Raw genomic sequence first — 25,753 nt, 5'->3', positions numbered from 1 at the left:
ATAAAAAAAATTAAACTTTTTCAAAAATCAAACACATGCTTTTACATTCAACAGGTATAAAAATTAAAGGGAAATATTAAAATTTAAAAATAAAGAAACACAATCTTTATTATATTTTATACTTTATAATAATGCAGCAAAATTTTGCATTTATAACACATTTTTCGTTCTATTGAAAATGAAACTATATTGAAAAATTAGTAAGATAAAATTATGTACTTGCTACCATTACAGGAAAGTAAAGTATCTATAGATAAATATGTGTTAACTTTGAATAATAATAAACAAAATATTATGCTAATCAAAATACACCAAAACAGAGAGGGGACGAATGCAGAAGCAGATAAGAAAATAAAAAGGAAAGGGATTGTAGAATATAGAGCAGTTTGAAGTTTGGAATTTTTAATTTTAAACATTATTTTTATATAATATATTCACTACCTTTTTTTAAAAAAAAACTTTTTAATAATTACCATAAAATGGGGTGACTTTGTGGGGGACAAGGTAAATATTTACCGAGCATGTTTTCTGAATTTTCTATCTTGCATTAAAATAAGCGATTCAAAAACTGAAGAATTCTTAAGGAAAATTAAATTTTTTTCCAAACAATAGAAAACATGTTTTTTTAATCAACAGAAATAAGGATTAAAATTTAAAATTAAGAAATGCAATCTCTTATGTTTTATATTTTAAAATAATAATGCAACAAAGTTTGGCGAGATGCTTGGCTATTATTTTAATGTGAAATGCCAAAAAAATCCTTCCTCTATATTAATTTAAAAATTATTTCTATGAAAAGTAATGAAAGTTTTGATTGGAAAAAATTATAATACGTTTTAATGTTATTAGTTTAATGTAGGGTTGCACAAAGTTTTTTGAGTAAAGGGCCACTTGCACAGCAGGTTGGCTAACGAAGGGCCGCAGATGTATTTAGACATGTTAATGACAAATGTAGTAATGTTTATTTAAACATTAGCGTTCCATTTTTTTTTATCAATTAACTTAGTAATATCAATAACTTAGTAGTGTTCTATTATTGAAATTCATTCAAAAATAAAAAAACTTATACTTTTTTTACAAAAAAAACAACTTCCTATTTTATCATATGAACAATATATTTATCAAAATAAATAAACATTGAAGAAAAGAAATGTTTTTTCTATCATATCATGCAATACGAAAATTCATTTTAGAATTAAATTCGAATAAATAAAAAAAACTGCAATGACACAGAATGAAAGTAGGAAAAAGTTTAGTCCTAATTAAGTAATATAAATTCAAATTAAATATTTTAATTGAAGAAAATTTATGGGTTTTGAACAAAAGCCTAAAATAAAAACAAAACTTTGATAGTTCAAAATAAAATTCAATGCCTATTTTGCAATGTACTTTATTATATTATTAATTATTAGATTTTCTTAAATCGTAATCATTTTCCTTTTTTTTATCGAAAAACATCACTTAAGCAACAAAAAATTGAAATCTAAACTACAAACAGTGAGTAGTTTAAAAATTCACGTTTTCCGTCATTTTATGAATTTCTCAAGTTGCAATAACATTGCATTTAAATTAGGGAGGGATGTAACGAGTATTTGACCCTTCTTAATATTTTTTAAAAATGTATTTTTCCAAGTTTTTTTTCATTTTTGAATTTTTATAGATATTACTTTTTTTTAAATTTATAATCAGACAAGTCAATTTTGTTCTTTTTTCGATACTTTGAGAATTGAGAAGGATTTTTTTCCATATTTCGCTGTTTTTATTATAACCCAGCATTTTAACAGAACGTCTCATACTATTAATTTATTATCACTATTTCCCTGTACTGTAATATAAATAACCAGTAACATAGAAAAGTATGATTTTCAGTATTAAAGTTTTGTTTCAGGAACTAAGAAAAATTTGTTTTTTCTGTTTTTCTTTTTTTAGGTATTTTTAATATGACGTAGCATTTTCTTTGAAAATAAAGTTACTAATAAAATTTATTTTATAGCAATTTTGTTTCTTCTAAAATTATGGCAATGAGAAACATTTAAATTGAGATTTTCGGCATAAAATTTTCATTTAAAAAATTAAGAACGTTTTTTTTTCTATCTTTTTGTTTTCTTTAAATAAAATAAAACTTTTTTTAGACGTTTTCCTTATAACGCAGTAATTTTTAATAGCATTTCTGTTAACTTAATTCTTTTTTCTTGGCTTTTTCTGGTAATTGAAAAACTGAGATGTTCAGCTTTAAAATTTTTTTCCAAAAATTAAGATCGATTTTTATGTTCTCTGTTTCGCTTTTCAACATTTTCAAAAACATTCTTGATTGACCTTATTTTTTGGAGTTAATTTATGAATACATTTTTCCAGGAAATATTATTCTGAGAATTGAAATTTTAGTTTCAGTGTTGCTATGCTGCTAAAAGATTTTGCTATTTGGCCCCAAGTGTACGGCGTTCAGTCGATTTTTTCTTTTTTTTGCCGAATATTTGATTTTTGATCAAATCACAATTCATTACCATATTCGACCAAATCATATTCGTTGCGGAAATAAAAACGAAGGAGAAATAACTAGGATTTACGATGAAACTGTACTGAAATACCGTATCAAAAAGGGATTATTTAATTGCGCGATTAACAGTCACGTGTCGTAATAACATCTAGTTAAATAACAGGATCGTCAAAATAACGTGGAAAAGTATAGAAATAATTGGGAAAAATATATTTATGCTGAACTCATCACAAATAAAGAGTGTCAAAAGCATGATTTAAAATTTGTATGTCGTAATAGAACAATTGGAATTTCTTATAATACGTGGGAACGCATAGCAATAACTGGCGAAAAAAATTGTTGAAAAAAAATAACAAGAATTGCAGAAAAAAAGATAAAATATCTCTTAGATTTGCGATGAAATCGTTACAAATAAAGTGCACAAAAAGTGATTATTTAAATTTGCGATCTGAAACTCGCGTCGTAATAAAAATTCCGGGGTTTTCGAAATCACGTCGAAAAGCGGAAATAACTGTTTAAAAAAAATCATTTATATTTACGATAAAATCGGCTATTTACTAAAGAATCTGTTAAAATTGATTGTGTCAAAACGTGATGACTTAAAAATGCGATTAAAAATTGCCATTTTTAAATTCTTTTTTACTGTGCTTAGAAGCTCTCGCGGGCCGCACTTCAGCAGTCTAAGGGCGGCATTTGGCCCTTGGGTCGCAGGTTGTGCACCCCTAGTTTAATGCGAACAAATAATTGTTACATCATACTCATAAAACAAATTTGAAGAATGTTTTTTTTTTATTATTCAAAGTTAACTATTGATATTTTACTTTTCTTCAATGGCAGTTAGTATGTAAGTTTACCTTATTAATTTTTCAATATACTTTCATTTTCAATAGTCTTCATTTATAAATACCATTTATTTTTTTAAAACAAATTTCAATCCAAACATAAAAACTACAAAACCAAATATACCTCCCTTCTTTCATTCGTGTATAGAATAATCTTTGAACTATAATCAAAATATCTATCAAACTTCAAATAAGTTTCCGAGGGATACCTGAAGGCTTAACTGATTTCAAATTAATATATTTATAATCTCCCTCATTCTAAATAATGTGTGGGGAAAATTTTATCATGATAGTAATTTCTTTCTTCTATTTCTGATATTTTGTGGAAACATGAAAGGTTTGTCTGGTGTAGAAGGAAAGAGTTGTAATATTGTTTTTATGATTGAAATTGAAAATAAAATTAAAAATGAAAATGAATAAAGTTCTAAGTATTGACATTTTTTAATTGATTCTTGCATAATTTAAAAGGCAAAATACGTTTAAAGAGCCTATAACAAAAATAGCAGGGTACATAAAAAGTATGCTATTAATAAAATATTGTTTGTTTTTCTAGCTATTAATAAATTTGAATTTGTTTAGTGCGTAAATTAACACGTTACAAATTTGTCCTAAAATAAATCCTGCAAAATTTTAATTAAATTGTCTTACATAAATAATGAGTATGTAAAATTTTACAATAATAAATTGTAAGCATGAGATTGAAAATCTTCTTGTGTTTTTGACAACAATTTGAAAAAAATTGGTATTTCATGAAAGTGATATTCATGATAATATTTGCAGTTAATGCAATGTAAACCATTTTATGACAATAAAATTCTGAGACATTATTGTATAGACAAGTTCGTCATTATTTATTATGTATTTTTAGGCTAAATTTTAAGAAAAAAATTTTATTGCTTTGATAGTTGATTCGTTCTGATGTTATAAATATCTTATGACTAAAAGGTAAGTCTAAAGTTGTATATTTCATACACTAAATCCTTATTTCTTCTAAACAATTATTTCAAACGACTACTTTACGGGATTAACCATAAAAAATTAAATAGGAAGAAAAGTCTCACTTGTCTAGATAGCAATGTCAGTTGCATAAAGTGGTATAAGTCAAAGTAAAAAAATTGTTCTTTCTACACAGGAAACTTTTATAAATTTTTGAATTGCTAAAGTATTAAATCTGAGAGCTTGGTTTTATTCGATTTAGCATATACGATACCTCACTTGCCTAGCTTGCAATGCTAGATACGTAAATATGTATAAATAAACTTTACTTTTATACATGAAACATAAATAACTTCTATAATATTAGTCACTGTTCTGGCATTCATAAGCCTGGAAAATGACAGCCAGGATAATGACAAATTCGCCATTTCATAGCATATAACTTAATTTTAATTTAATATTTTGGCCTAAGACGTTTATATTCTGCAGAAAACAACAGGGTTTCTTAAAATAACTCAGATAAATCTATGTAGTTTATGTTATCAATGATTTCACGAAAACAGGAAAATGACAACACAAAAACCTACTCACCTTGAAAAACTTTTTGAAATAGATTTTGAACCAGAAAATTGGTTCTTTATTCATGCAACAAGATATATTCATATAGGAGGGCATCTAATCACTCTATTAACATAAGATATTGATCGCTGGCTCTATCTATTTTGGTTATAAACCACTAAATAAAAGTAGCCAGGAAAATGGTATTTTCTTGGGACAAAAAAATTATTGACAGAAAAAAATATTTAAAACGAAGTTTTTGTAAATAATACCCTATGCGGATATTCTGGAAATGCTTACACCGGTTGAGATAAAAAAAATAGATATTGAAAAATTTATGGGAAGTTTTGAAGCTAGTTATTACTGGAAACATTGTTTGGGACATACCAAGAAAATTACATTTTGAAGTTCAATTAAATTTTTTAGCTATACAAAACAGTCAATACTAGTGCAAAGTCATTTTAAAATGCTAACAGAAATACTATTTATAAATTTCGTTAAAAACAGTTTTTTTAGTATTATAGTATTAGATCTTGGAGTAAGGGAAAGTGAATTGTCATATTTCGTGAGAATCACCCATATACCGTCTCCTCGGCGAGAAACAGGTAGGGTTTTACCTTCATTTTGACAAAGCAAATGGGACTCATGCTTAGCGATAAAATATGAAGAGGAAAATGAAATAAAAAATGTGAAATAAAATAATTATTTAATTATAAATAAGAACTTTTAAAACACACTCTTTTTCAAGCTCTTAAAATATATTAAATGGATGATTTCGAAAACAGGTCGGTCTTTAAAAGTATTCGGTTAATTTCTTAAAAGTGCTTAGCTGACTTAACAAAAGGCACACTGAAAAAATAATAAAAATAAAGCGTTCGTAAACTCGAAAGATGTTTAGTCTCAATGTTTGACAGGGCTCTCAAATGAAGAGATTCTTATAAATAAAATTATCTCTACTTCTAAACTTAATATTTTTACTTCTAAAATCACAATTGCAATTTTTTTGTACAATATAGAAACTGTATAAAAACTAAGAATGCCTGAATGTTTTCCTTTTAACTTTGCCTTTACTTTTTTAAGCTTGTCCACAAAAAGAAACTAACGTATAAAAAATACCGAATTTAAAAAAGTGGTAGTAAATTTATTTGTATCGTTCACTTTAACGTTAAAACAAATGTTACAACTTTTATGATTAGAAAGCCAAATATAAATATTTATATTAATACATTCTCGTTGGTAGAACTATTTTGTTTACGCAAAATAAGTTCGAATAATGAAATTTTTTTTACTGTCTTTTAAGAAGACGCTAGGGCAGTATTCGGTTTATACGTTTGATAAGATTAGAGAGAAAAGAATTAAAATAAAAAGCTATTATTCTGTTAGCTGATATTATGAAAATAATTAAAATTTTTATTTTCGGAATGTAATACTACAGTTCTAATCATAAATACCTATATTCATTATAACATTACGGTGTGTAAGACTGTTTCATTTATTTTATATAAATGCTGATGATGAAACAATTTAGTTTTTTTTATCATTTATCTTTTCGGGAGGAAAAAGAAACTTTTTTAGAAGACTAAAATGCTGGGAGTTAACTGTTTTATGAACTAAAACTAATTAGACATTCTAATTAGATATATTTGAATTATCTGCTCCCTCCTTTAGTGGCCTGTGGTGATAAAAGTTTTGAATACTTATGTACTAGTGAATTGGTATTGAATAATTGTTGAGGTAGCTACGCTACATTACTCCCCCACCAGAATTTTATTTGGGATAGAATTCTATGAATAAAAACATGAAACAGCAATCTCATAAAAACAGCAATAAGCAGTGTATGATTTATTGCTTTTTTTATGAGAGGCCGGGAGTGCTGTATTAGGATCACCGGATTTTAAGCGGTGATTTAAAGAGCTGTGTTAAGATCACTGTTGTGTCGCTGATCACTCATCTGTTTCTATTAGCAGTGTTTACTGCTCCCCGTAGTGTGTGATCGAGACTGAGCAGCAACAAAGCGAGGAGGATAATGTCGCATTTGCAAATAGAAAGTCAACTGTTTGTCTGTCTTCTATCCATCAAACTAGAAGTACTCAAATCGAAGTGAGTGTTTCAGTGAGAGGTAGACGTGTTGTTAGAAGCAGGCGTGTTCAAATCGAAGTGAATGCGACTATCAAGATAGGCGTGTTCGAAGGCGTCCAATGTGAGGAGCATGTTAGCGGAAGTTTCAGTGTTATCTGTCAAAGCGAACATCAAGATAGAATCGAGTTAACATGTTTTATATACTTGTATTGAAAAATTGAATTGAATTGAAAAATTGTAGTGGTAGTTAGTCTACAAAGTTTTTTAACATTAATATTTGTACACGGAAAATTATTGGTACAGTTTTTTAGAAAAAATTGTGTTGGAAAAAAAGCTTCTGTGAAACACATTTTTTTCGCTCATTGTAAATGATTTCTATACTTATTATATTTTAATTAACAGAATTCAACTAAATTCAGTAACAAGATCAAAATTTGCCTCTTAAATTTCTAATTAAAAGTTTTTACAATTCCGAATTGGCTTTATATGAGGATATAGAAATCCTATGCTTGCTCACAAAAGCTTTTCATTAGCCTACCCGCTAAAAAGTTTTTTGTTTTTTTGAAAGAAAAAAAAAGAAAACCTAAGTGTTTTTTAGCGAAAACACTTCTTTGCTAGCTAAAATAATATTATTTTTTTTTATAACCGTCGTTGAACAGCCGACCCAATTTTTTTGGGCTATCCATTATGGCTACCAATGTTCAACTGCGTAGCCTTGTAATTTTAAACCCAATACTGAAGACTAGGGAAGTCCTGGGTCAAGTATTGGGAGAAATTTTGCCTTCGTGGAGGCCTTTTAAATGGAACTAACCAGCATTTGCGTTACATAGAGAGGAAAACTACCCATGGTTAGCCTGATGGCTAGGGGTACAAGGGGATTTTTCTCCTAGTTTAAGCTCTTTATTGAAAATGGGTAATCATCCAAAAGTTTTCGTTAGCCCATGATCCGAAACAAGATTTGTCTTTAAAAAATTAAGGCTTAATTGTGAAATTGGCTACCGCAAAACTAAATTTTACCTCCGAGTGTTAGCTCACTATGAGAAAATATTAGCCTATTCCAACCAAACAAAACTTTTTATCCAAAAAGAGTTAGCTAAGAGCCCAAGTCGCAATTTTTGATAGTTTTCCCTTAATGAACCAACATAATCTTGATGGTAGCCATCAATAATTTCATCATGAACCATTCTATTTTTTGTTGGTAACCAACATAAGTAACAATCACCCCAATGTAGAAATTCTCACCGATTTATGATGGTCCAACATAAGAATAGCAACTTGTTTTGATGGTTTGTTCATCATAGTTTCTACCATAGTTCGTTAGAAATCAAATAGAGCGTTTGCCTTCCAATTCGGCGAACCGGGTTCGAATCCCAGTCGATACGAATTACATATCCGGCTTGTATTGTACCGACCACAGTGCTGACGTGAAATATCCTCAGTGGTGAACAGATCGGAGTCCCTTTGCCGTCAGACTAACCGTGGGAGGTTCTCGTGGTTTTCTTCTCCATGTAACGCAAATGGGGGTTAGTTCCATAAAAAGTCCTCCTCGAAGGCAAATTTCTTCCAATATTTGATCCAGGAGTTCCCTTGTCTTCTGGATTGGGTTCAAAATGACAAGGCTACGGAGTTGAACATTAGTTGTCGTAAACCCATAAAATTGGGTCGGCTGTTCAACGAAGGTTATAAAATAAAATTAATAAAAAAAAACCTTTACTCGCCAAGTTGGCGTGAGTAAAAATACTGGTGAGAGTGGCGAGCACTGCAAAGGAATAAAATAATAAATTAAGAAACTAAATATTTTTTTGTTTAAGATTTTAAAAAGCAGATAAGAATGCAACTTTTAAATAAGAAATGGAATTGTGACATACCATGAATTTTTTAGTGTACGATTTAGACTGCTTTTTTTGAAGTATGGTTCTACTATAGCACCTATTTTTGTTATAGGAGAGAGTTATGATGTCGATTGAGCTGAATAACGTAGTGCAACAAAATTTAGGTAAGAATATAATTTTCATGTTTTATTTATTTTGATACCTTTATGTGTTTTGACCAAAAATTTAAAATTTTCAATATTTTCTTTTCAAAACTGCAACACAAATGGATAACTACTGCAACATGAATTCTGCTTTACAGTGTACAAAAAAAGAATAAATGGACCACTCTGAATAATTTTTGATCTAATGTTTGGATCTTCTCTCTCTTGGTCTCATTCTGAACGATTCGAGGGGGTCCTTTCAAACATGCCAATTAATTTGTTCAAACATTAATTCATTCATTTTAAGTTACGAGATCTGACACAAAAACGTACTTTCTTTGAACAAACATATCGTCTGATTTCAAAGGGAGGTAGCTCTTCCATATGTACAGTCCGCAAAAAAAAAAACGAATCACCCTGAATAACTTTCTTTCTAATGATCGGATTTTCACGAACTAAGTGTCAATCTTAATGGTTTCTGGGGGTGACCTCAAATATGTTAATTAATTAGTGCTAACTATTAATTAAGTTACGAAATCAGACACAAAAACGTACTTTCTCTGAATAAACATATATTTTTTTTTACATATTTGGAATCTAGACACTTGGATTAGGGGGGGTAGACAAAATTTTAAAAAACTTGGGTGGTAAATTGGGCCGCAATAAAGGTTTATATATTTGGCGATAGTCCAGAAAACCGCCAAAAAAAGTCGCCTGCGCAAATAAATATTTTAGGATAACCCATTGACTAATTCAAAAGAGGAGTGCTTAGTTTTACTAGGTTGCTACGCAACCAAGCTTTGATAGTAAAAAAATTGAAATAATGTTCAGTGATTGCTCGGAGAGGTTTAATTTATTGTTAATAGAAAATATCTCGAAGTTTCTTGGCAATAAACAATTTTTTTAGGGGATTTCTGTCCAAAAAGCAAAAAAAAAAAAAAAAAATTATTTTAATCTCCTTTGAAAAGTAAATTTGAATCGATTTATAAATTATTTATGATAGTTTTTAGAATTTACATACATGAACTTTTTATCTGATATTATTTAGATTACACTGTTTTTACTATATTTATTCGAGGATTTTATACTAAAATCAAATGAACATAATTATAGCTATATACAAAATTTTAGGGATAATCATTTTTACAGCTTTAATCGAGTCTTCTAGGCAAGAAAGTGTTAAGAAAAAAAAAGTGCTTGAAAAACAAAATGTAGATTGTATAATAATTCTAAAGCACATTCACAAGGTTTTCTATAATTTACGATATTTCTTTTTTCTATAACTCAAGGAATTGCTGAATGTTTAGTGGCATTTTAAAAAGATTGAAATATGTTATGTTTAAGAATAAGATATTGAAATAATATGTTGCATATTGTAGGATTCATTGTTTAAAAAATCGCTTCATTCTACTAGATATTTAGGTTACATCGTTTTCTTTGGATAAAGATGATTAGCAAATAGCATCCTCATGTTTCGATACATTCTGAAACTTATACGTTCGCAAATTTACCATAAAATGTCGCACAGCATATTCTTCATTTACGATAAGCTACATTTACCACCAAATACTGCTACTATGGTTATTTTTGTTTTCTTATATATATCTGATGCTCTCTTTTTAAACAGAGCTCGTAAGATCCTTAAGATACTGAAATGGGGGCACAAAAACTTAAAAGATAAAATATTTAATTTCATTAACTCAAAATATCTGGTGTCAAATTGTTAATTTTTAAGTTAAATATAACTTTTACAATATTGATGTTCTTACGTTTTTAAAGACCACATAAATCCTGATAAAATATTAAAATGCATATGTTTACTTTAACGAGTGTAAAATCCTTATCAAAATAATGATCAAGATCCAAATGTAAAGCAGTATAATTGACGATAAAAATTCAAATGGCTTCAAAACATATGAAGAGGGAAGTAAAAGTCGACATGTTTCGAGATTTCAAATATAATCGCCCATTCTCAAGACTTGTCAGGCTTGGATAACTTGTGACTTTTATTATTGGACGCTGAAAACATGTCTATTTTTATTATCATCTATTATTTTTTTTAAATCAATGAAGTTTTTATATTTTCGATTCAGTTTCTTGGGATTATCCATTTAGTTACACAACATATTAAATTATTTCACTCGATATTAAAATAAGTTTTACATATGTTATAGGCACTGGTTCTTAGATTGAAAAAATAATAATTCACTACTTTGTAAAAAAATCAATGCAGTAAAAAAAAATTATTTTTTTTTGCTGCAAGCCTTAACATTTTAATTTAAGATCATAAAAAAATTCCGTTTACAATTGAAATTTCAAAAGTCGAATGTGAAAATGGAATGTCCCCTAGTACCAGGAATCGAAATTAAATAGTTACCAGGACAACTTTTTTAAAAAATAGCGTTTCCGTCCTACTCGAAGTTGTTTGAAAAGGTATTTTTTATATATCGATTCCAAAGTTTATTCTACATATATTTCAGGGTATACTTTCGGAGTATTTCGATCGAGTTTAATTTTACACCCTTATTTGCTTAAAATTATTAAATAATTTACTTAAAATAAATTATTCAAGCTACATGATTTAATGCATTTATAGTATAATAATAAACGGAGCTTCCAACGCATATCCTTAATCTTAATACCGCTATCATTAAATAAATGGAATAAGCTTAGATAAATAATAAAAGTTAATTTTTCCCTCGCTTTAATTTTCAAGGAATAATATGTTTCGATCAAACAGATTTCATTCTGGAAATAGCGAAATTATTGAGTAGGTCCCTTGGAGCAATATCATTCTTATCCTCTTTTGACGAAATATAGGAAAAATTAGTTTTCAGTTTCTGTAAAAAGTATGTTAGCCAACTTGCCACGTTTTTTTTTTAAATTTTTTTTTATTAAAATAAGTTCGAAAATTGTGTATTTTTTATAGCACTTTTTTTAAAAATCAGATGACTCTAAAATTGGCACAGCTTCGGAATCCTTACAAATTTCAATTTTTAGTATTTCCTGCTTAACAAAATAAGGCATTTTCCTGTTAATAAATTATACTACAATAATATCTTGGAAATCATGCTAAAGTAAAAAATTAAACAAAATTACCGTTAAATATAATAATTAATAATTAAAATTAGTATATTATCAGAAAAAAAATCTAGTTGGTATCATAGAGAGTAAAAGATGTAATGAAATAATTAGTGAATCACACGTGGTCAGATAATTAAAAATTTAATTTCACAACCAAGATAGTAGGACGACATTTAAGATACTGAGATATTTTAAGACACTAAAAAAATTGGCTACGTATTCCACAGCTGTTCGGTATCTTTATCCTCTTTGTAGTGACTTATAAAACATCAACACTATTTTAGATAATCTAAGTTGAAGTCACAAGAAACAAAAAAAAAGACAATCAATAATTTATATTCTTTTTTCAAAAAAAAAATTTTATGCTAAGTAAATAATCAGCTGATTTGCCTTAAATAATTTTAAACAGCTAAATGTTTTTAATTTCTTAACAAGGTATTATTCTTAGCTAGCAGACAATAATTCTTTAAAAAAAACTTGACTATAATTTAAAAAGGAAACCTAAATTAAAGAAAATCTAAATTAAAGTTCTAAAAACATTTTTTAGTATATTAATCAAATAATAAACGTAAAATGGTAAAGAATAAGATTTTTAAAATGTTAAAATTTAATTAAATAGTTGGTAAAATAGTTCTGCGATACACTTCCAGAAATTTCTTTTAAGATTAGGATGATATAGGGTAAACCAACAAATGAAGGAGCATTTCATAGATATTTCTTAGAAATAAGATTTTAAACGTTTTAATTTAGACTGATTGGTAACAGTAGCTTACTACCTAACAATAGGAAGTCATCTAACAATGCATTTAGTTACCTGGTCTTTGAGTCTTCTCTGGAAAAAGTTTTTGAATTTGTTAGTATCTGTTCAAAGCCTTGTTTCTTTGACAAAATTATAAGGTCAGTGTTTGTTGTTATCCGTTTAAACTACAATTAATTGCATATAATAATGTTTTTTTTTCTCATTGTGAAGAAAAGAATTCAAAATATGGTCATTGAAGTTACGTTTTATTTATTTTAAGCATCATAACATAAGCAAGTACTGAGATTAGGGGGTGTTTATTAACTAGATTACCGAACGATGAAAAACCAATGAATAAACAAGTGTTCCTTTACTGGGATTTTTTCAAGTTAATGAAAATAAAGGAAAATTTTAATTTTCTTGTACCTTTTGTCATATTATAAATCAAAATTATGTTAAAAATAAAAAAAACAACTTCTAACCAGTGAAGGAACAGGCATGTTCCTTCACTGAGAATAGATTTCCCAGTGAATGAATAGTATGTGTGAAATATGATTTTACATGGATAATTAGTAGTTCAGCGAAATAGAGGACTCCTAAAATTCAGTTAAATGTTGTATGAATAGTTCCTATAACAATTTCATTTAAATATGCAAATTTAATTGCTAAATTTATTTAAAGAATTATAATAATAATTAATTTATTATTTATCTTTATAAATGTAGTGATTAGTTATTACATCATACCTTAGACACCTTAATAAACTATGTTTATTAACTAAATATAACAACTAAATATAATAATAAAAGCTTGAATGGAAAATTTCCTTGCAGGATTTTGTGCCAATAATTAGCTAAATTATTATCTTATTGCCGTCTTTAATGTCCTAACGGGAACTGGTAGGAAAAATCCATTTAAAGACAATTATCTAGGTGAAAAATGGATGAAGTTTTTTTTTAAGGTGATATCCACCGATAACTCAGTGCAATGCGAAGATAATTTCAAAAGGCAAAACTTCCCTTAGAGAATAATATTCGAAATACTGGTTTTAAGAACTTCAGAAGAATCTTCAGGAGGGCTTCCTTTTATAAAGTGATTGCATTTACAATGCGAATGAAACAAGAGTTAAATACTGCCCTTAAACGGGAAAAATCTTCGGCCTTAAAAATTATAAGGATTTATATTCTAAAGTACCTAGGAAGGAAAAAGTACCTCCATTGGTAGTTTTTCCTTACAGAAGAATTCGTTGAGATATTACAGAATCAGTCCCTGCTACATATTTCATTGGAAAAAGCTATTCATGAAATGAAACGATGACCGCAGCAACATTTTACAAATGTATTGCAAATGTTTCTACCCATGGCCAATTAAAAATGCAATCAAATTCCATATTTTGCTTCTTCTGGATAAGTATAAATCTTATATCAATTTGTTACTGAGCAAGTTTTGTTCCTCAAAACAAATTTTCTGGTTTAGTTTTCTACTTAATTCATGGAAATCTCTCGTTAGATCTTGAAAACAAAAGAATTGTAAAACAATATGTCTAGAAAATTTTACATCCATTTTTAAATAAGATTTGAGGCATCAACTGATGAAGTTAAAATGCTTTTATGAAATGCGATATTTTTCCATTCGATGTAGAAAACGTTGACTGTAACAAATGCATGCAAAACAGACACCAAGAGTTAATGAGCAAGACAACTTATCATTAAAACACATGCTTTGAGAGTAACGATGCGCTATTTCTTCAGAAGCTTGAGAAGGAAATCTCGCAAGTTATGTTGCAAATTTTTAAAGGAACATTGACAGAAAAGTTTAATCTCCCAAATATCCAATAGCCTGTGCTTTCTTCAGTAATGAAGAATTTATTTCAAAAAGAACAATTGCATAATCAAATTTTGGCTCTGAAGCTGAGACAACTAACATTAATAATGAAAGTATCTTGAAAACTGATTTTGAAATAAGTCCTCTTGAGGCATTGTTAGTTGCAAAAACAATTGGTTTTATAAGTAACTACTAGATATAAGTCAATGAGAGATGTGTTTTACTCAAACTTCGAAACTCCTTTTTCTCATTTATTATCCAGTGAGGAATTCTGGAAATGGAACTGGAAAATCAAAAGAAATTTTGGAGATACATTTACATTGACCCAAAATTTGGAAAAAAGAGGAAGGTTAAATCAAAAGAAAAAGAAATAAATTACTCATGACGAAGAGAAAAAAAAATACTTAAAAAGATTTTTAAAAAAAAGCTTAAAAAATATGGGGAAAAGAGTAAACAAAAAAATGACGGAATTATAATAATAATAAAAACATCATCGGATTACACAATGATAAACATTCATAATTTAGAACGGACTATTAAACTGTGAGAAAAAAATGAAAAACATTTTTTGAAAATTATGTATTCAAACATATTTTACTTTCCATTCCATGACTGAAAAAAAAGTAATATTTTCTACATTAACTATGGTTATATGTCGTAATTCCAAGAAAAATATTGTTTTTTTTATACATTTGTGTGGCCTATGGATTCCTAACGAGCATCAAACATTCTCAAAATCAAGTGTTCATTCACTGGAAAATTTAGTGTTTATTCACTGGTAAGAACTGTTCCTTCACTTGGTCATCTTACTACTTATTATTTAAACCACCAAAAGCTTAAAACAATATTATGTAAGTTATCTAACTTTTTTTTACATAATTTGCATTTAATAACAAATATGTCGACACCATCATTTAGCTAAAATTACAAATTTTGAAATTTTTATGAATTTTTTTTAAAGGCAAGCTAAGCTTCTGTGTTCCTTCATTGTTTAGTTTACCCTATAAGATGTTGAGAAACTTGCGATGTTGTGAGAGATGTTTAAAAATGTTGACTACGTATTTTTATTAATATTTATAAAATATATATTCCAGAAATTGATAAATTTATTATTCCAAATCTATGCATACGTATATATATTATTGAAATTGTATCAGTTATTGAAAAACAAAATAAGAAAAATAAAAAATAATCACATTAAATAATCACAATCTGGTGTATTTTATCAGAAGCACGCTTTTTTAAAAATAGACATTTGTTGAATGAAGTGTTTTTTATTCAAAATTCTTTACTAAATTGGAAATAAATTATTAAATGACTACAAAAGAAACATCGTATTTCATAGTGTGAAAGAAATAAAAATAAAAAGATTAGCAAACGATTATTAGCAAAAAAAATATGAATGAAATTTTACGCTACGCGCGCGAAATCAAGTTCCTCCCAAGTTTATCACATTTTAATATTAATCGCCCCAATCAGTTATTTCTTCATTGTCGCCAAATTATTTTTTTAAAAATAATTAATTTTAATTTTTCTCATCTTCTAATAAATAAAAACAGTTGAAACTTGAGATTTTTCAATTGAAAAATATGTAGATTAATATGGTATGAAAAAATTCATACCTTATAATTCAATATTTTTTCATCCCCACTTTAATTAAATAATAAAAAATAATAAATAATTATTAAAAATAATTTTTTGCATGAAATTAGCTTTGGGTAAATGAGTTTTATGAGTGGGTGGAATTTTTTTGGAATTGCTTCATTAGTTTTGAAAATATGACTGAAAACGCAAAAAGCGAAATTAACATTAAGGGGTACGAACTTTGAATCGCTCTCCTGACCAAACTATGGGGACCACATTTCCCAGATTGCGGCTACCCCCTATATTTTGAAAATAAGAAATCCAAATATGTAAAAAAAAAATGCATGTTTATTCAGAGAAAGTACGTTTTTGTGTCTGATTTCGTAACTTAATTAATAGTTAGCACCAATTAATTAGCATATTTGAGGTCACCCCCAGGAACCATTAAGATTGACACTTAGTTCGTGAAAATCCGATCATTAGAACAAAAGTTATTCAGGGTGATTCGTTTTTTTTGCGGACTGTACAGCCCGAAAGCCTAAGAGAATAGCCGGTAAGAAGGCTGATCAATGTTCTTGTGGCATAACTATAACTACGTTTATTAAGCATCAATTCACTGTAAGACATATTAACTCGATTGAATCTTGAGGTACTTTTGATAGATGAAGGTTGACATGGTCGATTTCTGCTTTTCCCTTATTCTTGACATGCTGACGTTCTATGAACAAGCTTACTTCGATGCATGGTACACATTAAAAAGTTGACTTTCTATTTGTGACTGAGTCATCGTCCTCCTCGCGCTGTTGCTTCTCAGTTTCATTTACACACAACGTGACCCTGCGCACTCTAGACCAGGGGTTTCCAACTGGTAGCCCGGGGGCCGCATCAGGCCTACAAAGCCTTTTTTTGTGGCCCTCGAACTAAAATATATTAGTTGTCATTTTTTACGGACAATTTTCGTAAGAAATCTATATGGGTTTAAAATACTTTTCTCGTTAATAAAAATCTAATTTCTTTGTTTCTGTGAAATTTAAGATATCAACGGAGCAAAAAAAGTTTATTTCTCAGGTTTTGCATCCAAGAAAATATTTATTCAAATACAAAAATAATTGTGTATGTTGCTCTTTTTTTATTTACTTATTTATTTTTTCGTATTTTGTGAATATAATTTAGCATGCGTGTATCAGAAATTTTCGTGAAGAAATTCTCCTATTCAACTTTTTGAAACCACTGATTTAGGACGAAAATATTTACGCACACATTTGTAAATTTTAAATGTAAATATCTATTCTCTGGTGGTTGCAGCAGACAAACCTCAATTTTCTCATTGAATATTTTGGGTGCTACTATGTAAGTTTTAATACTAACCTTTTTAAAGTTTTATATCTTAACAATTAGATATCTGTTGCACATAAATTGTTTAATACATAGGTGCACATTAAAGTTAGTGTAGCCCGAATTTTTATGATTTATTTAATATTTTTAAAAATATTATTAATAACAATTAAATATTTTTAAAAATCTACTTCTTATTTTAATTTGTAATTCAATACTTTTGTTTTGTGCAACTTGGTAAAAATCTGATAGTAATATTTAATGTTCCTTCAAACGTAAAAGAGTCCTGCATAAAATTTTGATAAAGTTGCTGCCCACCATTTGATTTTTGTTTTTAATTGTGGCCCCCCGTCTCATGCAAGTTGGAAACCCCTGCTCTAGACTGTTAATAGCAACACAGGAGAGACCACATACACTATCATGAACTTAATACAACTCTCACCTCAAATGCTCAAAATCCGGTAAACTTAATACAGTCCTAGTAGTATCAGTTCCTCGAATTGTATCCCTGATAAAAGTCTGGTGGCGGAGTAGTATGGCTTAACTATCATTGCGATTATCAAATATCAATTCATTAGTATATAAGACCTGCTAACTCGATCCAATCTTGAGGTACCTTTTGATAAATATAGGTTGGCATTGTCGATTTCTACTCTCCCCACAGTCTGTATTGTAGGCCTTTAGGGCAGCTTTCAAGGGTCGGTGCCATTGTTCTATCATTCCATTACTTTGAGGATGGTAAGGTGAGGATCCCAGATGATGCCCACGAGATGTGCTAGAGTTTTGAAGAGTCTACTCTCGAACTGGTGACCCTGGTCGATCGTTATCACTGAAGGTGACCTAAACCGGGCAGTCCCGCAGTGGACTGATCATAAAGATACGTTTCCCAGTAGAACACCGAACTCAAGCATCACTCGCTGCGTTCAGTAAGCGGGTGGGTGACCCGTTTGACCAGCCTGCGTAGGGACCGAGACTGTGCGGTATCGGTCCTCGTTAAACTGTTCTACCGTTAAGTGCTCTAGTTCGAGAGCAGGTCGTCGGGCCGCCAAGCAGGAGAGCCATCAAATTTGTGATGGAATGTCTTCGGATCACCCTCAGAGAAGTTTTCCAGACAGTCGCCAATAGCTCATTGTGTAGCTCTAGTGAGAGGTAAATAAAGTACCTACCTACCAAAGCGAGCAATACAGCTTTTAAATAAAGTTACCGTCTCTTCTGTAATCGGAACAGCTACCACCCCTCTAGTAAGTCTGTCGATCATCGTTAAGCAGTATGAAAATCCTTTGGATGGTGGCAATGGGCCAACGATATCAAGATGAATAAGGTCAAAGCGGTTGGACTTTATTGGAAAAGAAAAAAAATAGGGGATTTAGTATGCCTTATGATTTTTGACATGGCATGCAGTAACTAGACCTCATATTGCAATCTCTATTTAAGTTAGGCTAAATAAATTCATTAACAATCAGTTTATTAATTGCTTTCGTACTGGAGTGTGATAAGTAATGAATGCTATCAAATATTTGTGTACGCAATTGTCTTGGAATAAAAGGTCTAACATTTTAAGTAGAAATGTCGCAGTATAAAAAAAAAGCGTTTGTATCAGCCATATTTACATTTTTAAAATCTAAATCTTGGGAAATATTGATTAAACGATTAAATTGTTTATCATTTTCCTGAGCTTCTGCGATTTTGCTATAATCTATAGGATTTGGTATTGTTTATAGAAGCTATTTTTGATAACGCATCTGCTGTTATATTATCAGAACCATTTGGGTATCCTATATCAATTGTAAACCGAGATAAAAAAAATCTAATTGACGAGCTTGCCGAGGGTGAACATTTATCTCACTTTTGCTTAAATGCATAGGTGAGTGGTTTGTTTTCTGTGAGCAAAGCAAAATTTCGAGCACTTAACTGAATTGCTTGATTACAACTCCCTATCGTAAGCGCTATAGCGTTTTTCAGTTTCGTATAGTTAGTGCAAAAAATGCTAACAGTTGAAGAAGTAAATTTTCTGTTTGAAATAAAGATTTTTCCGTTGCAAAATCCGAGGCATACGAGCGACAATTCTAAATTTGCATCGAGGTTAGGATGCGCAAGCTGCGTAGCGTTTGCTGAAAGGGTTTTGCAATTTTGAAATTCGCTCATGGCCTGTTCTGACCAGTTAATCACACGATTATCATTCCGCTCTTTGAGCCTTCCAAAAAATCATTTAAATAAGTTTAGGTAGAACACAAAAAATTAAGAAATCAGAGAAATCTTCGCAATTCTTAATTGCTTTTGTCTGCGGGTAACTTAAAATAGTGTATATTTTATCAGGTTGTGGTTTGTTGCTATCTTTAGTTATTAATTCTCCAAAAAGCGAAATTTCTGACACTCCAAACGGACATTTTGATACGTTCACCGTTAAAGCATATTCGTTTAATTTTTGAAATACGGCTCGAACATGCATTTTGTGCTGTCAAGGTGCGTAGCGTTTTTAAAAAGTGGTTAAAGGTACTTATTTTCGTTTTTTAAAAGCCCTTAAAGGTGCTTTTTTCATTGGATATTTTTAAAAAGTGCTTCATTTTTCCTTTCGAAAATGAGATTTTTTCTTTACCATGTCGATTTCGCAGCGTATTATGCAAAGCCATGTTTTTCACATTGTTCTATTCAACATTCTCACAAATCATTCAGCCACAATCTCTTGTGACGTACCGTCGGTCCATAGCGTATGAAAGCGCCAATCATTTTACACGTTTGATGTAATACTTGCGAATCCGCATGTGCGTCTACTGAGCTGGGTTCGGTAAGATTATTGCACTCTTCTGCAACATTTTGCAAAATATTCACCATTTCAGACATCATTTTCCACCTTCTGATATCGAACCGAAATCTATTTATCTGTTTATGGTGTCTAATATAATCAAGAAAAAGAGTCAGAAACTAGTTATTTTATCTTCATCATGTAAAGTCTTTAAATTATTTTGCAATTTCTTAAAGTATAGAGTGCTTAAAAATATTTTTTGAGTGCTTGATAAGTAGGGGAGAGTGGGGTCAATTGTAACATTTTTTACTTAACTATTTTTAACTAACAAAAATCCAATATATTATTAGTATTAATTGACAGACGAGTAAAGTAGACTATCCTCTACTAGAAAAAAAATAAATACCTTATTTTAAATGTTATTATATTAGTTATTAACAATTTTTGACAGTCGTGCACTTGTTACAATTGTCCCCACTTGCGGGGTCAATTGTAACAGTTCACAAATTCAACTGAAACATAGTTAATTATACATATTATCATAGTTGTGATATATTTTTTTCTTGATCAAAATAGTAGTGATATTTTAGGAGTAAAAATAATAATGAACAGAGACCTAAAGGGTCAAACTTTTAACTTTAAAGGGTTAAAAATTTTAATTTATTCCGTGAAAGGTGACACATAAAATAATGCACACGCAGCATAATATAAATGATATAGGAAACTATTGGTGGTTCTTAAAAAGTTAAGTAATGGTTTGTTAACATAAGATTATTTATTTTCAGCTGTTACAATCGTCCCTTAACCTATTGTTACAATCGTCCCCAAGATGCCATTTCAGCTTCATTTGTTAAAAACATTGCTAGTTAATTAACAAAACTAATCTTTTTTTATTGAAATGTTAATTAAGGTGTCCACTTACATATTCGGTTAATAATTTTTATTTGTTTAAGCAAAATTACTTTGTTACAATATAATATTCTAATACCAAAAAAAGTACTTGCGTAGCGTGAAAATATCTTTTGTGATGTAACTCTTTCAAAAGTACATAAAAATGGTTGCCAGCAGGGGTGTACATGTAGATTTATTAAATACACCTTGTGCGCCACCTAGGAACCAAGTCTAGAACCCGATACTCGAAATTTTTGCTCTGTTACAATCGTACCCTGTTACAATTGACCCCACTCTCCCCTACTTAAAAGGTGCTTATTTTTTGTTGAGAGATTTGGCTACGTACCCTGGCTGTTCCTCTGATTCACTAAAAAAATAAAGATTTCACCAAGGTTAACGTAGCGATAAGGCAAATCTCCAAAAAACGCAGAATTTAATAAATTTTGCATTTATTAATGAACCTCTGAAAAGTTTGCGACCAAAACTCGAAAAACCAAAAAGTGTTCTCAACTTTTTGTTTCTCGTCTGGAGTGTACTGGAATATGAAAATAAGCACGGACAATATCAATGTTTGAAAAAAATATTTGTTATGAAACGCGTGGGTGAAATCTTATTGTTGGGGAATCTTGTTGTTGCTGTGTTTAATTTCCTTTAGTCCCCAACTGGTTGAATATTTCCTAAGCTTTAAGTAGTAGAGACGACTATAGAGACACCGAGGGCTGGCGAATACCCTGCTCTAGCATAAACTGAAATTCTTGTTTTACAACATCCTATATTTTTTGGACTTAATCGTCTAGGTTTACTCTGTGTAGGCGGACCAGTTGCATTGATGTAATGTGCAGTATACGCCTGCTTTATTTTTGAGGTTAATTTACTCATTCCCAGAAAATTTAATATGTGTCTCCTGAGCCATGGTGGCTTAGGGAATAGAGCACTCGCCTTTCAACGAGGTGACCCAGGTTAGATCCCCGCAACAACTGGTTGATTCGATTTCCGCACGCGGCACGATCGACCATAGTGCTGACGTAAAATATCCTCAGTGGTAGACGGATTATGGAGTCCCCTTGCCATCCATCTTACCAGGGCAGGTTTTCGTGGTTTTCTTCTCCTTGTAACGCAAATACGAGGTAGTTCCGTCAAAATAAGTCTGCCACGAAGGCAAAATTTCTCCCAATACTTCATCCAGTAGTTCCCTTGTCTTCTGGATTGGGTTCAAAATGACAAGGACATGAGTAGTCGTAAGCCAAAAAAAATTGGGGTCGGCTGTTCAACGCCGGTTATAAAATAAAAAATATGCGTCACCTGAAATTTATTTTATTTAAAAAGTATCCATTTCGGTAGTTATGCCAAATAAAGAAAAGGGACAATTAATTTACGCCATTTTTGGTCAATCAACAGCCCTAAGTGCTCTGAAAATAATTGGAATAGGCAACGGAGTAATTAAATTTTTTTTATTTGCAGTCCTTTCGTAATTCTGAATTACGAAGAACGATTAATGCTGTTCAATAACTTACTTCCGTAGGTCAACATTTTTGAATTATTAGCTTTAAAAAATTCTAATGGTTACAAATTTCTAATCATTTTCGAGGCGGGCAAGTTACTCACGTCCAAACCTGAATCCACTAAAAAATTTTAATTCGTCTTTTTATGAAATACAACTAAACGACACGAACATCATTCGGCATTTAGATCACTTGTCGCCGTCCCAGCGACAACCGTTTTTAGTTCTTCTGGCTATTGTTGTAAGAACACGAGAAACCTAGCTTTTAACCTAGCTTTTTGACAAAATTTCGAATGATAAAAACTGAATTTAGACGTTCCTTCTTTTCCCTATAGCTGGATCTGTCTCTAAGAAAATTATTATATCTTGTTCGAGATCGATTGCGCGATCTCTCACGAGAAAATCTTTCAAATTGCTGGCTAAGTGCTGTTATTTGCTGACGAAGTGTTATTACATCGATACCAGGTGTTACCTGTTATCGTTATCATCGATACGAAGTGTTGATATACCAGGTTCGATGTTGAAAAATCTTTTCGTGGATTTTCAGATTTGAACTAGTGGATTTATTTATCACACAAACATTTAGTAGGCGATCCGTTCTAAATTTGGCTATTTTATCAGCTAGTTGAGCTAAATTTTCGAGTGGCGCTTAGCTAACGGAAAGATTTGTTGGTATTTCTGCTGGCAAACGTTGTAGCTGTAAGGTTTTCAAAAAATGTTCATTTAAAGATGTACAGTGCACAAAAAAAGGACCACCCTGAATAACTTTTGATCTAATGATCGGATTTTCACGTTCTAGCACTCAATCTTCATGGTTCGATGAGGTGACATCAAAAATGGTATTTAGTAAGTGCAGACGATATTTTTAGTTACGAAATCAGATACAAAAAACGTACTTTCAATGAATAAACATACCTTGTTAACGACGAATTCAGATTTCTGACCCCCAAAATATAGACGCAATTTTTGTCATATGGTCCCAATAATTTGGTCAGAGAAGCGCTCCAAAGTTTGAACCCCTTAATGGTCCTTTTACTTTTAGCGTATTTCGCTATATCTCGAAAACTTTTTAAGCTAACTGAAATTTTCTTTGAATACAATTATGAAATTCGTTTCCGTATGTATAGTGAAATCCGCAACAAGTAAAATTAACATTAATTGGTCCATACCTTGGAGTGTTCTCCTGTCGAAGCTATGGGCCTCCTATATTTCGGAGATCAGAAATTCAATTCCGTCGGGAAAAAAGTATGTTTTTTCAGAGAAAGTACGTATTTATGTCCGATTTCGTAACTTAAAATATCGTCTGCACTTATTAATTAGCATGTTTGAGGTCACCCCCTCGAATCATCAAGATTGAGTTCTAGAATGTGAAGATCAATTATTACATAACTATTAAAATCAATTATTACATTATTATCAAAAATTATTCAGGGTTGTCCGTTTTTTATTTTTTATTTATTGGCGTTCTGTGCCTGCAAGCGTTTGCATTTGTGACCGTTTTTGTCGTCCCCTAACTGCAATGCAGAAGGAAGTTTGCGAATTTGTTTATTTTCAGAGTCTGTGAACCAAAGTGTGATATTATTCTTCCATGTTTAGTGGTAGTTTAAAAAGCATACTTGCAAATAGAGATTCAGTAAGATTCTGCTCAATTTCGTTTGCCATGTTCAACTTTAATAACAAGTTTAAACAAATTAAACGAATTAACGCACTAACGCAATTTTGACACGTATTTTTATTTTAGAATTAAATTTATATTAAAATTAATACTAACAACGAAAAAAGAATTTCTAAGGGGAACAAATTGCATAATTAAACCAAACGAATGACCTTAAAAACAAACTTGAATCGTCGCCACGTAGTATACAATCCAATAACTCACGTAGTATAATCTAATTATTTTTCCAAGAAGGTTGCTTTTAGCGTGCTGCGATGAGCGCGATCACCACTGGAGAGAATATAAAAGGTTAAACTTTCTCAGAACAATTTATTCAAAATAATAGTGTAACTTTATCAGAGGAATAAACATTTTTAACAAACTTAAACATTTTGCGTTCGTTATGCGACGAAGGTAAGTGCCAGTTATTAACTTCCCTGAGACTGAGGATGTTTATCAGGGGTTACCTTTTCTTCAAAATTTTTATTAATGAGCCGCAATGGCTCTGGGGATAAAACGTAAGGTGAACCGGGTTCGAATCCCAGCCACGGCTGGGCAATACGAATTCCGTATCCGGCTTGCACCGGCCACAGGGCTGATGGATCATGAGTTAGAGTCCCCTTGCCACCAGGCTGACAGTAGAAGGTTCTCGTGGTCTTCCTCTCCATGTAACGTAAATGTGGATTAGTTCCGTCGAAAAGTACAAATTTCTCCCACTACTTGATCCAGGAGCTCCCTTGTCTTCTGGATTAGTGAGATTAGTGGATTAGTGTCTTCTGGATTAGTGAAATATTAGTGAGAAACTGGTTAAAACTGGTGAGAGTGGCGAGTACATCAAAGGAATAAGTAAATAAATAAAGAAACAATATTTTCTTCTGAGCTTAAAAGTAGCTAATGTAACTTTTAAATTATAAATTTTCATTATTCATATCATATATAATTTTCATAAAGTACTCAATGCAGTGTATAAAATAATTTGATGTTTAATTAGCACTAAATATATTTCTTCGGCAAGAAATATATTTCATTATTTTATGCCCATTTAATTTTATCTATATTTATTTAAATAAAAGTAATTTTAAAATTTATTAAATGTGTAGTTATCTACTTGTAAATAAGGAATAAAGACTTGTTCTACCAAGAAGAGTTTTTATTTAAAAATGTTTTCTCTTCTAAATTAATATACTTTTCATTCGACAAGTTGGTTCTCTGTCTTTGCCATTCATTATTGCTTTGAATTTGATTAAAAAAAATAACTGATTAAACTTATATATTCCGTAATTAGTTTGCAGTGAATAAATAATAAATTTTTTTATTGGTAATACTATTAAGAGTTTTAGTTGCAGTACCATTGTTAAATAATATTGAAAGTTATTTTTAGATTTTGTCAGCGTTCTCTGATCGCTAAATGTGAAAACCTTTATAAAAAAAAATGAAAAAATATAATTGAAATTAAAAAAAGACTTCTGTTTAATTTATACTTTGTTAAACAAATTCTGATTTTTATTAAC

At 30.2% G+C, this 25,753-nt stretch overlaps 1 protein-coding gene across 3 annotated transcripts in view; it reads left to right on the top strand.

Annotated features, from left to right (window-relative positions):
• The window catches only part of LOC147802079 (ATP-dependent RNA helicase DDX19A-like), a 201,113-nt gene that overhangs the window by 61,673 nt on the left and 113,687 nt on the right, over nucleotides 1-25,753 (top strand). For all 3 annotated transcript variants that reach the window (XM_087153149.1, XM_087153148.1, XM_087153147.1), the window contains exon 7: nucleotides 8,857-8,908. The gene's annotated coding sequence lies outside the window, so the exon portion shown is untranslated. The remainder of the gene's footprint in view (nucleotides 1-8,856; nucleotides 8,909-25,753) is intronic.

Source organism: Parasteatoda tepidariorum, chromosome 10 (genome assembly GCF_982258835.1).
Source record: "Parasteatoda tepidariorum strain Cologne lab strain chromosome 10, Ptep-v5.0, whole genome shotgun sequence".
Taxonomy (NCBI): Eukaryota; Metazoa; Arthropoda; class Arachnida; order Araneae; family Theridiidae; genus Parasteatoda; species Parasteatoda tepidariorum.
This window is presented reverse-complemented; position numbering and strand designations above follow the sequence as displayed.